The sequence below is a fragment of the Chiroxiphia lanceolata genome, chromosome 7 (genome assembly GCF_009829145.1).
Source record: "Chiroxiphia lanceolata isolate bChiLan1 chromosome 7, bChiLan1.pri, whole genome shotgun sequence".
Classification (NCBI taxonomy): Eukaryota; Metazoa; Chordata; class Aves; order Passeriformes; family Pipridae; genus Chiroxiphia; species Chiroxiphia lanceolata.
The window spans coordinates 21,597,823-21,614,924 of NC_045643.1; the positions used below are offsets into that span (position 1 = coordinate 21,597,823).

Genomic DNA, 17,102 nt, shown 5'->3' on the forward strand with positions numbered 1-17,102 from the left:
GCAAAGCTCGGTGATGGACATAGATATTTTCTACTGATCTGCCGGGCCTACTTCAGTCAGAAACATGTAGTTTTTTTGTTACTGTGTATTTTGGATGAGCCCAGAGCAGAGGAGTAGAATAAATGAGGAGTGTTTTACTTCAGTCACTGAACAGTGCCAGCTATTGTATTGTGCAAATACAAGTTGGTAAGTATATACTTTGGAGGCAAATGCAGTTTTTACCAATATTTTAGTATACTGAAGTTCCAGTGAATCAGATGGTGTATATAATATAGCTGGCAACATACTAGTGTATTCCATATTAGTAATGCACGGTGACAAGTAATTACATTTCATTTTTCTTTATTGACTATTTGAGGCTTTAAATATTTATTCAGCAAGTTAATGTCTCCCTTTTGTTATTTTTAAAGATATGAGTACTTAGCAGGCTCATACACTAATGATTTTTAAGCTGTAATAGAAAGCACATAGGATATGAACAGTGATGTGAAATAGATTAATTAAAATCAATGTTATTTCAATGAATACTAATTGAATTATTAATGCTTGGATCAGGATTTTCCCCCATTTTGTGATTATTCAGCTTGTTGGCTGATGTATGCATTTCTGTTGATGAAAGCCATTTCTCTATCTTCCTTGGTTGTTTTGTGGTTTTTTTTCTTCTCTGCTGCCCCTCATTAAAGGAATATGTTATCGATACCAAATTGGAGATAGAGACTTACTCATAGCCAATTTACTTTTTTCGGTGTTGTCACTGTTGTCTTTTCCAGTCCTGAGTACCATAACACACAGTCTGTTACAGAAGTAGCCTAAAAGCTCTTCGAATGTGCTATGAGCAAAAGTGGGGTCAGCTGGCATTGGGAGGGCTGCAGTGTGAGTCCATAGCTGTAGTTGGGGTGGGCTGCCAGAAACTACCAAGCCCTGGTGTCCAATACTATCCCTGCAAGCCCACTGCAACTGGGCTTCCCATCCCACTGGCCTCATGCACTTGGGTGGGTGGAGTAGAAGAGTTACAGAGAACCTGCTGCCTAGCTCTGGGCTGAGGAAAGTTGTTCTCTTCTCTTCTTTGCCCTGACTGCTATTAATAGCCCTTCCCCCAGACTACTGGGTCATATGATTTCAGCTGAAATACATTAAAAGTTCCTCTGTTTTAGTGTCAACAATAATGTGATAATTTTTTTTTGCCAGTTCTCTGTGGTTTTCGTTTTTGTAACTTGAAGGGATAAAGATTGTTATTCCACTTCTCCATTTTAACAACTGTATTATTAGAAAATAGTGTATTAAAAATATGTGATTCACCTCTTATTATTTAATGCAAACAGAAAAGTTTTTTGTGTAATTTGCACAGAGCAGAGGAGACAGCATCTAATGGGTTTTTTGGTATGTTTTCAGGAAGTTCAATGTTTTAACAGGCAAAGAGAGCTGTTTCTGCAACAATAGTGCAGGTAAAATAAGGCATCTTTTTTATTATTTTTTTTTATTTTTTCCCCATAAATAACCTATGTTGTCCAGAAAGTGCAAAACAGTTCGAAAAGATTCCTGAAGTGGAGTATTGTCAACAGGGTCATGACAAATAAGCGGTAATATTTTGGACTGCTATGGAAGAGCTATAATTCATACTATTGAGACCTTTGGGGACAACATCTATGGCAGGAGCTTCCAGTATAGAGCTGTTGCAACACCTGTAAAACATAAATAAGGAAGGACAGCAACTTGGTATATCATGAATCTTCAGAGAAGCTAATGCTTTTGAATAACATTTTTTTATATATTGTTTGCTGGATTACAGCATATTATCCTGGATTCTCAGATACATCTGAGCTTTAATTCTATCCTTTTCTAACTAGCTAGGATTTGGTCGTCAGTTAAGGGCATTGTAAGTCTCAATAGTAACATGTAAAGTTCTTGTCTTCAGCAGTATCTGTAGTTCTATCAGTCAAGTGCAGTAGGCCTTTTCCCCTTTGCTGTGAATCAGCAGTACATATTATTTCAATTATTTATTACAGCTGCTACTTATAGGCACTGCATTAGCCAGTGCTATGATTTGCATTTCTGTAATGCTTTCTATTGCACTCTGAAACTTTACAGATTTGTTATGAAACATGGCTTAAATTGGAAAACTTTTTGGATATTTGCCAACAGGTCCACATCTTTCTTGTGTTGTGGACCCCAAAACTGGACTCAGTACTCCAGGTGGATCCCACAAGAGTGGAGTAGAGGGCAAGAATCACCTCCCTCAACCTGCTGACCATGCTGCTTTTGATGCAGCCAAGGCTGCAAGAGTACATTGCCAGATCATGTTGAAGTTGGGCTTGATAATCTTGGACGTCTTTTCCAACCTAAGTAATTCTATGATTCTTGTCAACCAATGCTCCCAAGTCTTTCCCCTCAGGGCTACTCTCAATCCATTCTCCACCCAGTCTGTATTTGGGCTTGGTACTGCCCCAACTCTCACGTAGGTCTTTGCAGTTGGCCTTGTTGAACAATGTGAGGTTTACATGGTCCCACCTCTCAAGGGTGTCAAAGTCCCTCTGGATGGCATCCCTTCCCTCCTGCATGTCAACTGCACCACACAGGGTGGTGTTGGCAAGCTTGCTGAGGGTGCACTGCCCATGTCACTGACAAAGATGTTAAACCCTGATGGTCCTGATAGTAACCCCTGAGGAACACCACTCGTCACTGGTCTCCACTTGGACATTGAGGCCTTGACTACAAGTCTTTGTGTGCAACTATCCAACTACTTTCATATCCACTAAGTGGTTCTTCTGTCAAATTCATGTGTTTCCAGTTTAGTTAATGATGTCATGCAGGACAGTGTCAAATGCCTTGCACAAGTCCAGGTAGATGAAGTCAGTTGTGCTTCCCTTATCCATCAATGCTGTAACCCCATTATAGAAGGCCACCGAATTTGTAAGGCATGATTTGCCTTTAGTGAAGCCATGCTGGCTTGTCACCAGTCACCTCCTTATTTTCCATGTGCCTTAGCCTTGTGTCCAGGGGGATGTGCTCCAAGATCTTGCCAGGTACAGAGATGAGACTTACTGGCCTGTAGCTCCCTCAGTCTTCCTTTTCCCTTTTTAAAAATGGGGATTATATTTCCCCTTTCCAGACAGTAGGAACTTTACCAGAATGCCCCAGCTTGTAAAATATGATGAATAGTGGCTTAGTCACCTAATCTGCCACTTTCCTCAGGACCTGAGGATGTGTCTCATCAGGTCCTGTGGACTTGTGTACCTTTGGGTTCTTTAGATGTTCTTGAACCTGATCTTCTCCTGCGGTGGGTGGTTCTTCATTCTCCAAGTCCCTGCCTTTGCCTTCTGCGACCTGGGCAGTGGGACTGGAACATGTGGTGGTGAAGACTGAGGCAAAAAAGTCATTGAGTACCTCAGCCTACTCCATGTCCCAGGAAATCAGGTGTCCCATTTCCTTCCAAGCAGGGCCCACATTTTCACTAGTCTTCCTTATGTCACTGACATACCTATAGAAGCTTTTCTCGTTGCCCTTGATATTGCTAGTCAGACTTAATTCTGTCAGGGCTTTGACTTTGCTAACCTGATCCTTGGTTGATTAGACAGTTTCTCTGTATTTCTCCCAGGTTCTCTATCCTTGCTTCCATCCTCTGTAAGCTTCCTTTTGGTGACCGACTTTTGTCTAGGAGCTCCTTGTTCATCCACACCAGGCCTCCTGACATTTTTGCCTGATTTCCTCTTTGTTGAGTTGCATTGCTCGTGAGCTTGGAAGAGGTGATCCTTGAATATTAATGAGCTTTCTTCAGCCACTCTTCCCTCCAGGGCTTTATCCCATGGTACTGTCCATGGAGAGTACTTGAAGAGTTCCCCTGAAGAGGCCAAAGTCTGCTCTCCTCAAATCCAGGTTAGTGACTTGCTGTGTGCCCTCTACACTTCCCTAAGGATCTTGAAGTCCACCATTTCATAGATGCTGCAGCCAAAGCTGCCCTTGAACTTCACATTCCCCACCAGTGCCTGCTTGTTGGTGAAAACAAGGTCCAGCGTAGCACATCTTCTCGTTGGCTCCTCTATCTCTTGATCTCTTGGGGAAGGAAGTTAACCTCAATGCATTCTAGGAACCTCCTGGATTTCTTGTGCCCTTCTATGTTGTGTCTCCAACAGGTATCAGGGTGGTTGAAGTTCCCCATGAGGACCAGGGCTTGGGAACATGAGGCTCCATCTGTCTGTCTGCAGAGGGCCTCATTTGCTTGGTCTTCCCAACTGGGCAGCATGTAGCAGACCCCCTCAATTAATGTCATCTGTCCTTGTTCTCTCTTAATCCTGACCCCCAAGCTGTCAGTCAGCTCCTCATCAATCCCCAGGCAGACCTCCACATGCTCCAGCTGGTCATTGACACCCCCTCCTAATCTTCCCTGTCTGTCCTTCCTAAAGGGCCTGTATCCTTCCATTCCAACACTCCAGTCATAGGAGCTATCCCACCATGTCTTTGTTCTAACAATAAGATCATAGCCCTGCAACTGTGTGTGTCTCTACCTCCTCTCAACTCCCCATTCTACAAGCATTTGCATAGGGGCATTTAAGTTGGTCCCTGATGAAGCTGACTTATTGACAGGAGTAGCTGGAATTCTTTTGTGCTGTTCTTCGGCTGTTCTCCTGCTGACTTGAGATCCCTCTACAGGCTCTGAGCATCTCTTGCTGGCCCTGGAATCAAAATGGTAGGAGTGGGATGGATTGAAGTCCTCCCCTTATTCCTGTATTTCACTTTTTTCTTTTTCCTTAGTTTGTGCCCCTGCTGATTTCCACATCTCTGTCACTTGCTCTGAATGAGATTTCTGATATGTTCTGTAGGAAGATTTTAGTCATATCTAACCATCCGCCTAAATAGTTACTTCACAACAAAGACAATATTCTTACTTTGTTTGGCAATAGCACTGGGAACAGCTTGGTGCAGTTATAAAGTGTCTTACAACTTGCCGTTGCTGTAGTGGAATGGCATTAATCGGTTGTCTCGAGGAAAGAATGAGATGACTCACATATGAGACTTGCCATAATAGTGTCCAAGTCCCAAATGTTTCCTGCTATGAAGTTCAGTTCCCCACAGCCGTTTCACATAACTTCTTTGTAGATGTTAGCTAAATACTGTCATTCTAAACTTGGATCCAACCCTAAGGATCCCAAAGAACTTGTTCAAATGGGCTTTCCATATTTGAGTATGACCACTTTTCAAATTCTTAGGCAAAGCATATAAGTTACTACAAAAGATTTACTTCACTGCTTCTCAGTTAGATAAGACATATCTAGGGTTCAAAATTCCTTTGTTAAAGTCTCTGATCTACGACATTGCTCAGATTATGCTTTGATAAAAGCAGAAGAGAAGAGGCCGTTTAGATTTGACTTCTTGACTGAGTGCTATAAAACTAACTTTCAGCTCAACCTCAAACCCTTTTTACTCTTCCCTTGAATTCTCTTGCTGAATGATACATTTTAATGGGTGGGAATAATTTGTTGCATCCATCTAACTATGGATTCTTCTTCCAAGCTTCATCTTAAGAAGGATGGAATTGAGGAAGACAGACTAAAGGATTCATCTTGGGGTAAGGGAACTTATTTTTTTTCTCCTTCAGAATTATTTTTCTCAACTTAGAAGCTTTTTTCCCCATTCTAATACGTATGAGATTCTCCTGATTTGAATTTGATGTGTTTAATAGAATTCCCCTCTAGGGAGAAAGAAGAACACATCCTAGATCATCTTCATTTGAGGTTAACAATAGACAGGAACCATTTCATATGAAATGTCTAGTTTGTATTTCAGGACATATCTTTGTAATATTTTTGCTCATTATGCCAAAGGAAGATCTTATTTTCATTATCCTTTGCAGTTGGGATGATAACTGTCTCAGGCAGTAATTGCTGGCCTGTTCTGTGTCCTGTGCTGAGCCTCCACAAAAAGGCAAGCCTTTCTAACTTGTTGGTTCAGTGGTAGAGTAAATCATAATTCAGGCCTACAGATTGTCCAGTAAAGACACTTGGATTTGGCACTTATTCCATCAGGTACATACTTTCATCATACTAACATAGAATGAACAATATAAAGCAAAGGTGTTCTCAGTGCATTATTTTATGATGCTCTGCAAGAGAAAAGCTTTGAGATCCACCAACATGGTATTAGGATTGCTGGCATTTCCATCTTTATTGGTCTTCTGTAACTAAAATAATTTCTGTTTGAAGAATTTTATTAAATGTTCTCTCTGATGATGATTCCTTTCCCTCTCTTCTTTGTTGAAAATACTGTTTTCACTTTTTCCTGTCTGTATGGGGTTGACAAGACATGGATAGCCATGCAAGAGAAGATAAAATGGATTTCTTTACCTGTATTTCTATAATTTCCAAGCTTGAGGATTGGCTCCATCAGAATTCACCTTTTGTTTATCTAAAAGATTCTTTATGCCTTGTAGGCTTGTAAGTACTATTTTTTGTTACTAATGCAAGGGTAAATAAATGGGAAAACACTTCAGGTTTTGGAATAATTGCTGATGGGGGGGGGACGAAGAGAGGAGGCTTATAAATTCTTCCTAGACTTTTTCTGAGAAATAATTTTTCTGTAGTAACTTTTAGTCTTTTATGTCTCCTCAGCTATGCCAGAATGCCTGAGCTTTAAATTGCCTATGGTAATGAAAGGTGACATCAGGTGAAACTGGAATTCCACAGTAGGTCTAATGCGATATTTTCATGGAAGTCTAGTTCTGTGTACATACACCAGAAAGAATAGGAAACAAGTCTGTTACGGAAGTTTAAGAGAATGGCATGTACCCGTTTGAAAATTATAGGTAAAGGTACTAAACTTGCCTTTCAGTGAAGGATATTAAAGGGGTATTTTGTGGAGGGGAGCATGTAAAGCATGATCTTATCATGCTCCAAAAGGCCTGTTTGGACTTTATCTTTTTGGTTTTTTTTTTACTTTTTTTCTTGCTGGGTTGATATGGCTACTGTATAGAGAGCTGATGAACGAAATAAAAGTTTAGTCGTATTACTGGAGTGAATGAATGAAAGTGAGTAATTTTAGGCCTTGGTTACTGATTATAACTGAATGGCATCTGTCACAACATTGAATCGATACTCTGGGTCAGAGACTACAAAATGATTGACTCCCAGTGTGATTCCAGAACTGAGCTGGCCAACAGAGCAGGGGAAAAGTATGCAACACACAGAGGAAAATTAGGAAGTGAATGAGTAAAAGAAAAGATGCTCAAAGATGCTTCCTTTGGTGGCCTGGTTTCTTTTTAGGAATTCTAAACATATGCAGCTGCCAAGTGGAGACTAGCTGATTAGGAAAGAACAGGTTTCTGCTTATCTCAGTAGGAAATACTGTCATTTTAAAAGACAGAAATTGTGCAAGCATTTCCTACATCAGGAATCTGGACTGATGAAATTATGACTCCTGATGATTCAGCATCAGCAGCTTTTCTGAACTCTAAGTCACTGGGATAATTTTGTCTTTGCTTGGAATATTTTGATATGTTAAATTTTTCTTCCAGTTGCTCTATTTCAGTTTCATAATGATTTGCTGTCTATTCCCTTTGTCTTGTATTTTGTCTGTGAAATTCTTGAGTGTATTGTCCTTCATGACAACTGGCATATGTCTTAGTTTTGCCCATAGGTGTCAGTGCAAATGCTTGTAGGAGTTTACTGATACCATAAACATTTTTGCTCAGTCACCAAAATGCTGACTGGAGGTTGGCAGATAATGCTGTCTCTGCCATCATGCTTTCTCCAGCATCTCAGTTTTAGATAGCTTTAATAAGTTTTCTCTTAGGGACCAGAAGCAAGAGATAAATGTGTTTATCCTCTTTGAAAGAGTAGTCAGGGAATTTTCTCTGAAACACAGTGAAATCTCATTTCCTTCCCAAACCTAGTGGTTCCAAACATTCAGATATCCACCAGAAGGCAAAATTTTAAGGTGTACTAATGTAGCACACTTGCTTTAATGTGGTAAAAGGCTGACAGTAGCTGTATGGTCAGTTATGATCATGTTTATTCTATAGAGTTTCTTCTCTGATTGTCAAAATACTCTGCTGCTTCCCTAGCAGGGAGGCTTCTTCTGACAGACCTTATTACCAGAATATATTTTATTCTTGTATCAGAATTGGCTTCCATGATAGCTCTGGTATTGCATCATTGCAGACTATTCCTCTCTAGTGCTTCAGTCGCTGCTTAATGTGACCAGGAGATGGAGGGAGGTGGTTCTGCCTCTCGACTCTGGGGCTCATGACACCCTACCTAGGGAAGTGTTTTCAGCTCTGGGGCCTCCTGTATAAGAATGATGAGGACCTGTTGGAGCAAGTCCAGAGGAGGGCTGCAAAGATGGTCAGGGGGCTGGATCATGTCTCCTATGGAGACAGGCAGAGAGAGCTGGGGTTGTTTATCCTGAAGAAGACAGGGTTCCAGGGAGACCTGAGAATATCTTCCAGTACATAGCAGGACCTACAAGAAAGCTGTAGAAGGACTTTTTACAGGGGCATGTAGTGATAGGACAAGGGGGAATGGCTTTAAAGACAACAGGTTTAGTTTAGATATTAGGCAGAAATTCTTTACTGTAAGACACGGGAACAGGTTGCCTAGAGAGGATGTGGATGCCCCATCCCTGGAAGTGTTTGAGTCCGGGTTGGATGGGTCTTTGAGCATCTGGTCTAGTGGAAGGGATATGTCCATGGCAAGGGAGTTAGAACGAGATGATCTTTAAGACCTCTTCCAACCCAAGCCTTTCTATGATTAATGTTGCCAATGACACCATGGTTCTGGTGAAAGCATTACAAAATTTTCAGGAAAGATAGCATTTAGGGGGTCTGGAGAAGTATCCAGCTGCTTTCTCCAGTTCAGGGAAAATAGGAAGCACTGCTGTTGCCTTGTACAGACCTATATCCTTTTGGAGAAGGGGCCAGAAGAATGACACCAGGTTCATTCACCAACTCATCACACTGCCCTGAGGAACTATTACAGCTCAACAGATTAATCAGATAGATTAATACTCCTGCTCTCTAGTGATTACCAGAGGTCTGTTTTGATGGTTCTTATTCTGGCACTTCTCCCACTGAAACCCTTTTCCATGTTAAAGTGGAACTAATTAATTCTAGGCCAATACTGAATGGTTACTTTCAGGTTAACAGTTCAGCCAGTTTATGTCTGGATGCTCTAAGTCCCACTGAGCTATCTTAAACCAATTCTCCAGGCAGTGTAGTAAGGTTACCTTGCTACTGGATGTATAAGCTTTTAAACAAGTGAGATCATAAGTTATAGTCTTAAAGATTTGTAGTTCTGAGTTACAGAGTTTATTTTTTTCTGTCATGAAGATGCCATGTTTGTCTTTTACTGAAGATCACATGTATTTCTTCAGTAGTACTTTTAGATAAGACAGCATTCTTCTGCACAGGGATCATAATCTGCCATGTGTTAATAGCACATGTCACTCTACTCCAGAAGTGGCATCGTTGTGGTGACCACCTTTAAGACAGAGTATCTATCATATGATAGCAGCTGAGAGGCGCGATGGTTGACATACAACATTGTACAACAATGATGATGATACTGTGAGAATTATGTTCAATCTTTAGTCAGCCTCTCTGAGCTTTTGTAGCAGAGACAGTATATCACATTTGTAGTAAAGTAAAAAATAAACCCGCCTACTTCTGCAATTGTCAAATAATTAAAACCTGTGATTGTCAGATAATCAAAATAATCACTGCATTCGCAACCATAAAATTTTACATTAAAGTTTTTTTCTTCCTGAGTGGATAACATTCAGGAGTTGAATGACATATGACAGTGTTTCCTTTCTAAATAATTTGTATTTTAAAAATTAATTCTTTGTCTGGGAATATTCAAAAATTACAATGATAGAATGTTGACCTCCTTTTGAGGCCTGCAATTGGTTCATTTTTTAGTGTATTTTCAACTTGTGTTGTATTGTTCTGACAGCCTGCCCTAAAGTTCTAAAAATTAATTGTATCTCTACAATTTTTGAAAATCAGCTTTAAAAAACATGATTGTGAAAAATGTTATGCTTTAATTAGTTCCAAAGGAAATGCAATTGTGGAAGACTTTACCAATATGAATCTTCTCTAAGGAAAAACATTTTAAAAGAACCAGGTTGGCAAGCTGCTGTCTTGATTGTTAAACCCAAATTCAAGAAATTCCAATTTGACTTTAGGGTAGCCACATTCCTTCTGGAAAACACACAAGGTTTTTCAGTGATTTATATACTTATTTTGCCAACTCAGTGCTGTGATGTTCAACATCTTGAAGAATGAACTCTCTAGGATTAGGCACTTGGTAGCCTTGAGCACCTCTTTGTTCTCTCAGATTTTGTGCTTAATTGATTTGCTACTTATTTTTGAGTGGGGGTTTTATTTTCATTGTGCTGCCATTAATAGATTTATTTCTTATTCTTTTCCTTTTTAGTTGAACATACTGCACTTGGAGCTCTTAGCATATTTATTCTGTGTTAGACGCTACGCTGGCGAAGGCCAGCCCCAAAGGGACTCTGCCATTTCCATTTGTGTCTAAAATAATCTCTATACTGCTGTGAGCAGGGACTGTCCCCAAAAGCGCTGAATTGCTCCTTGTGACTGGGAAACAGTATTAGAGTGGTTTGATGATTTGTCCTAACTGAGTAGCAAAAGGACATGGAGGTCCTGAAGAAGATGAAGTGTGTGATCCTCCAATTCAGTCAGCAGAAGTAAGGGTTTTCTTGAGAAAATTTGGATGAAGTAATAACGATTTGTAAACTCCACTGGTTGATAGCAGTATTTCTAGGTTCTCTATTGATTGAGGCAAGGCCAGGTCCATTTTGCCTGAAGTGTTGTGAGGGAGCAATATACCCTAAGGTACCTAATACCTTCTCTAAACCAAACAAAACCTGGGTTCCAAAAAGAGTTTGGATCATTTTGCAAAGGTGGTGATGTTATATTTGGTTTTGTTGACTGTTATCCTTCAGGAATTATCCAAAACAATGGATATTTCTATGTTTTATCCCATTTCAGGTGATAGCCACTGTACTGATGATTGTCTTATATATTGCCTTGAGGTTGTCTCCTCATTTCAGTGTTATCCAGCCCTCTTCTCTGTTCTCACAACTTGTAAAGATGGCTACAGTCCAAGAGAAGCCAAACAGTCTCCTAAATATCCTGGCAATACCACTGAGTGAAGAGATCCAGTCTTTGTACAGCTTGTATCTGGTATCACTGTAAGGGGAAAAAAAGCACAGCACAAGATCCAATGGGGAATTCAGCACACAGCTGATTTGAAGTACTATGCTTTATTTCTGGAAAGATCAGTTATTCTTAAGTGGTTCACAGAGAGTAAATTGGGTTGCAAGGGACCCCAAACTTTTTCTCAGAGCATGACTAATTCTAAATTATATCAGGTCGATCAGGGGCTTGTCATGTTGAGGTTTGGCATTCTCCAGCAATGGAGGTTCCCCAGCCTCTCTGGGCAGCCTGTCCCAGGGACCAGCAGTTTTGACAGTGATATCTGTACTGTGTCCTTTCCTTCAGCATGGCCACCAAAACACACATGGATTTTTCAATCTGTAGATTTGCAACATGGTGCATTTCCCCTTTTTATTGTCATAGAGGAAAAATAGGCAGGGAATATATGACTTGGAAGGTAGAATTTTCAGAAGTACCCTGTTGGCCTGGGGTAAGGAAGCATGTGTATGTAACTATCATAGCACATGGTAGTGAAAATCAGGCACCTCTGCCTCTGAGGGGATCACGTTGTTTGTTCCTTCTGGAATTGTCACTAAAGGTGGAGAAAAACTAATGTCTAATCACAAGCTAGTTTCTGAAGGGAAATGACGGTAGTGAAATATATTTAGTATAGCAAAGAGATTGCCAAGGGAGGACATTGTTTATTTGGGGTTCTTCAAAAGTATAGACATCAAGAAAGAAGAGAAATTCTTCAAAGGGTGTCATGGGAATGTTACTAATGGATTCAGAGAATTAATGGGATAATAAAATAATTAAGAAAGGAGAAATTTCACCTGAGGCTGTCAAATTTGACATAACTGATAGGAGATGGAATTTCCTAGGTTATACTTGGAGAAGAATTAATTCAAAAAGTGTCAATTGGCCAATAAATCATTTCAGTTGAAAATGCAGAAGAGGTTTGTAGCTTCCACAAGAAAAATCTGTTTGGTTTTGTATGTGAAAAGATCACCACATAGTATGCCAAAATCTGTTTAAATGTTGGCAGCCAGGACTCTGAACCAATACTGTTTCATCACTTTAAGCACAGGCATCTTGTGGATTACTGTGCAGTGAGAGTTTTATTTATTTCTATTTCATTTGTTTTCTCTCTAATTTCAAAATGAGTTTTCCAAATGTCCTTTATCTCTTCTTTAATTTGTATTTTATTTTTTCAACTTCTTCAAGCTAAAATCAGCAATAAGGCAAATACTTGGCTAAGAGCTTTGGGTGAGTCTCTCTTATTTCTGGACAGCTTTGTTACTCCCCCCTACATTTAATCCTTGTTTTTTCCCCTTCCCTGTTATATTTCTGTCATCCAAAAACGTGGTTAGACTACATGGAATATGGAGTAACTCTTGCCCTCTGATTTTTTAGTTGCTTTCTCTCTTCAGAAGCGTTGCAATTGTTTTCATTTTGTTTCTGCTTTTTCAGATGAGAAACTACCACAGAACATATCTGCAAGAGCAATCACTGGCTTTTTGTGGTGTGTGTGATATTCTACAACACAGATAATACTGTAAATACAATGCTACTTCTATCAGCGAACTAAGATTTTTCTTATTTTAGCTTCTTGTGTGTATAGTTTTTCTGCAGTTTCTGTTGTAGTCTCAGACTTGTAACAAGGGTTGAGTTTACCACTAAAGGGGATCAAATCACTGGTTTGGTTAGGAGGAAAGGTAATTTCCAGGCTGTTTTTACTTGATATTTTCAATTTGTAGTAAGTCAGAGAGCCTACTGGATTTTATGGAGTCTACTGTGTTTACAGTTGCTGTTGGTGTTACCAGTAAGCAGCCAACAAGGCCGGTGTGGAATGGGAATGACATTATCAGTCATCTTTTCTCCTGTCTAGACTTGCAGGCAAGGGAAGTACATTACTTGTCTGAGCTAGTGTTGGAGGTTGTATGTGTACATAGATAAGAAAGAATTTCCTTTATTTACAGGAAGAAATCCTTCTTCTATTTTGAACTGGCAGGCTGAGCAAAACAGTTACAGTTCTCCTTTAAGTAAATGTCAGATTGATGCCAGTCTTGCCTCACTCAAATCTTCGAACAGGTGTTGCAAGACAAGGTGATTTCTGTTCTGCTGGCTGGTTGGCCCTCTTGGAGATGGCTTCAGCTGTTCCTTTGAAATTCCCACTGAAAATTTTTGAGTTTAAAATGAGGCAGTATTTTAAGAGAACTGATTTTTGCAATTGCCCATTGTATTGGTAAGGTAGTGCAAGTATTGGTCAAGTGTGTTGTAGCAATAGTTTACTTTTCATTTCCTTGCTGTGCAGTACGATCTGTGCTCTTCTATGGCATTCTCTTCTACTTGAAAGGCTTGACACTAAGTGGATATATATTTTTAAATATAGACAGGAAAGCTATTATTTTTTATTTAGCTTTTACTGTGTAATGGAATTTGTGACAAGGTTATTTGCTTCAATATAATTTTGTGTACTGATTAGTGTTCTTTGGAAAGGGCCTTGAGGCGTGTTGCACGAAAGATGCTATATAAGTAGGGAATGGAAGGGTAAACGACCTTCATTTAAATGCAGTCAAGTAATCATTATCAAAGTTTTAAGCAATTTGAACTGCCTAACAGGAGGTATGATGACAATAATTGCCAATGTCCTTAAAGGACAGTTGTACCCATTTGATCACTGCCACATGCTTGAGGTTTGTAAAAGGAAAACCACTTCTCGCAATCTCTATTTTGACAATGTACTATTTGAAGATAACTATTTTAAAACCAACCAAACAAAACAAAACAAAACAAAACCAAAAACACCCAAAACCAAAAAAAATGCAACCAGCAGAAAAACACGTATTACAAAATGGATACTTTGGAAGTCTCTGCATGTAGCCCAACCGAGTTTTATCATACAGTAGTGTAGGTGCCAATACCAGAAGGCACAAGTGAAATATTAGTTAAAATAAATAAAGAAAAAAAAATAAAAAAGTACACTAGTATTTAAATAGGAGTGAAGCAGGCAGTTCATACCTAAAAAGTAACAGTTTTGCCGTGAAGGTGGTAGGAATGCAGGGCCCTGCAAGGTTGTTTTGAGCTTAACCTTTAGGTAACTTAGGCTAAGGAAGTGCGTTATGCTGAAGGATTGAGCAGAAACGTATTTATATTTCTATTTACTCCTTTCCCTACCCAGAATCATCTTGAAATATACTCCCATATAAACATGCACAATCAGAAATGGACTTTGCCTATTCTCTGAGGTACATATAGAAGAACTGGACCCAGTTTGGAAGCAATAGTTCATTCCTTAGTGTGGCTCTGTGCCGAGTTAATATTTTCTGTCTTTCTCTTAATGTTCTTATCACTGGCCTAGTCCAACCAGTTTTCCACAAGCTAAGAAGAGCTCTGTAACCCTTATGAGATGGGTATAAAGAAACACAAAGGCCTAGGGAATCTCAAAGTCCAGTCTGCTACTGTCACTATATATTATAATATAAAATGATAAAGCTGTGTCTTAACATGAGCTAATTATTTTTGTCCTTCAGGACTCCAGTTGGCTGTTCAATAATGTTACTGCCCTGGGAGTTACAAATCTTCTAATTTGCAGCATAAAAATATTTATGGCTGTTTTATACTTATTTGTTCTTGTGCCAATGTTGTCTTTTTTACTTCAATAGTTCATCTCCAGTGTATATGCTTTGCTGATTATATTTTTATAGAAGAGTAATTCTCCTATTCTGTATTGGCAGGGTAGAACAAGCCAATGTCTTTTATTCTCCTTGAATTCTCACTCTTCATTGCCAGTGTCATCCCTACAGCCCTTCCTGTTCTTTTCCAGTTTAAATTAAACTTCTCTGAAGAAAATCAGAATTACAGTTCTGATGAGATTTCACTGTACAATGACATTAATACTTTCTGGAAAATAATGTCCTGTTTATATTTTGCAACTGCATAGCTTGTTTCCGTATTTACATCAAATTAGTTGATGAAAGTACATGTTCCAATCAGCTTATACATTTCAGGTTTCTTTTCCCTTTTCTTTGAGATTAAATTTCAACTTGTAGCAATTTTTTTTCATTGTTTGCTTGTACTTGATTGTACTACTTTCTGCTCATTACCTTTGTTACAAGGAACATAATATTTTACTGGTGTGATATTTTGATTTTTCTTTCTATTGGTGCTGCCTCCTAATTTTGTGAAATCTGCAAGCTTCCACTGTGTGTTTCTGCTTGTCATATTCAGTAACGAATTTAGGGAAGTTTTGCAAACTGATCTCTGAGGAGCTTCATTACCAAACTTCATTCTGTTCTGTAGATGCCCTTTCAATACTGTCTGTCATTACATCTGTTTTAGTATTTTCCTGACTAATTTATAATGCGTTTATAAATTCCTATTTTTCCAGCTGTTACTGGATAAGGTAACATATATATATATATATGTATATGTGGATACGTATATGCTGATGTGCAGTTAGTTGATTCAGTAATTTCCTTTGCTTAAAATCAGCCATATTATCAAAGAAATTAGCTTGGCATAAATTACCTTTCATCAACCCATTGTTAACTGCACCCCATTTTTTTGCTATATAGATATGTATTTAAACCTTGAACTAAGAGAAGAACTATTGTCTGGATCAATTTACCTCTTCTGCCTCCTTAAATATCGTTGATTCCCCCCTCAATTACCACCAAGGCCAGATGAAATCATGGAGTTGTAATGAGTAATTTCTATGACTGCTCCAGCACACTTAGTTTTTTCCTCTGTCTATTTTTTTGACATGACCAGAGTATTTTAGCCAACCTATCCCTTTTTATGTCTTCACAGTCCATAATGTCCTCAGACACCCCTTTCAGTCTATTTTTGTTTTTCGTAAAGAACACATGCATTTGGGTATCTGTGTTTCAGCCCTGCCTGCTGTTTTAATGTATTTTACTTTCCTGCAATAGCTTATTTTACACTATGCAGCACCCAAACTTTCCCACTTTGTTTAAGAATACAAGTAGTCAGAACAACAAACCTTATTTCTTACTGATTTGATCCAGTTCCCTAATGAGTATTCATGAATGATGCCATCTAATTGAAGATTATTTGCATCAAAATTAGTATTTTCTTCTAGATGTCCATTGTATTCCCCACTCTGTTCTTTAAGCGATTATCGTGTCCCTGTTTTCTTGATTTCCCCCTTCCTTTGAATTAAATCCAGATGTTGAAAATATGTGCCTCTCCCAACTGTCTTCCTTTCTCTTCTAGTTTACCATTAATATATGCGTAGATGTGTACTCATTAATGAAGAGAGAAGAGATGTCTCAACAGAAATTTAGGGAAACAGTGTGTAGCTGCGAATTGTATTGCAGAAGATAAAACTCAAAATTTGCCTTTCTGGATGGGGTTCGTCCTTTGGATTTTTTGATAGATTTTTCTTTCTCTGTTTCAGTCATTTTTTTTTTTTTAAATATAAGAAGTTCCAATGAAGACTTCTGGAAAACTTGGACTATGTTTCACTGTTTTAAATTGACCTACAGTGTATCTTACACATGAAAAAATAAATATCTAATACATAGGAAGTTAGCATAGATATTTCACTGTCATTACTAAGTAACTTAATGTCAGTGACATTCATCGAAGTTTTGCTGTTCCTCTGGATTCTCCCAGGCTACACCATGTAAACTAAATAGAGCCTGGACATGCACTCAAGTGTGGACTTAAGACCACTAACCTCCATACTGTGCCACTTGTCTTCAAGATTGGAGACTGCAATCTAGCACACTTTATTTGTTAGTATTAGAAGTTATTTCTGGAGAGAAATATTATTTGCTAAGTTCCCATCTGTATATCTCACAGGAAATATTTTCCCCCCACAGCTAGAAGTAAGAAATTTTTGTTTTCTTCTTAGTTAGTAAGAATGACTGATAGTAATAGTGGCAGGTGGGAGGGGCTTGGG

The 17,102-nt window shown here is 38.9% G+C and overlaps 1 protein-coding gene across 1 annotated transcript in view; it reads left to right on the forward strand.

Moving 5' to 3' along the window:
• FIGN (fidgetin, microtubule severing factor) overlaps positions 1 to 17,102 on the forward strand; it is a 98,557-nt gene that overhangs the window by 52,367 nt on the left and 29,088 nt on the right.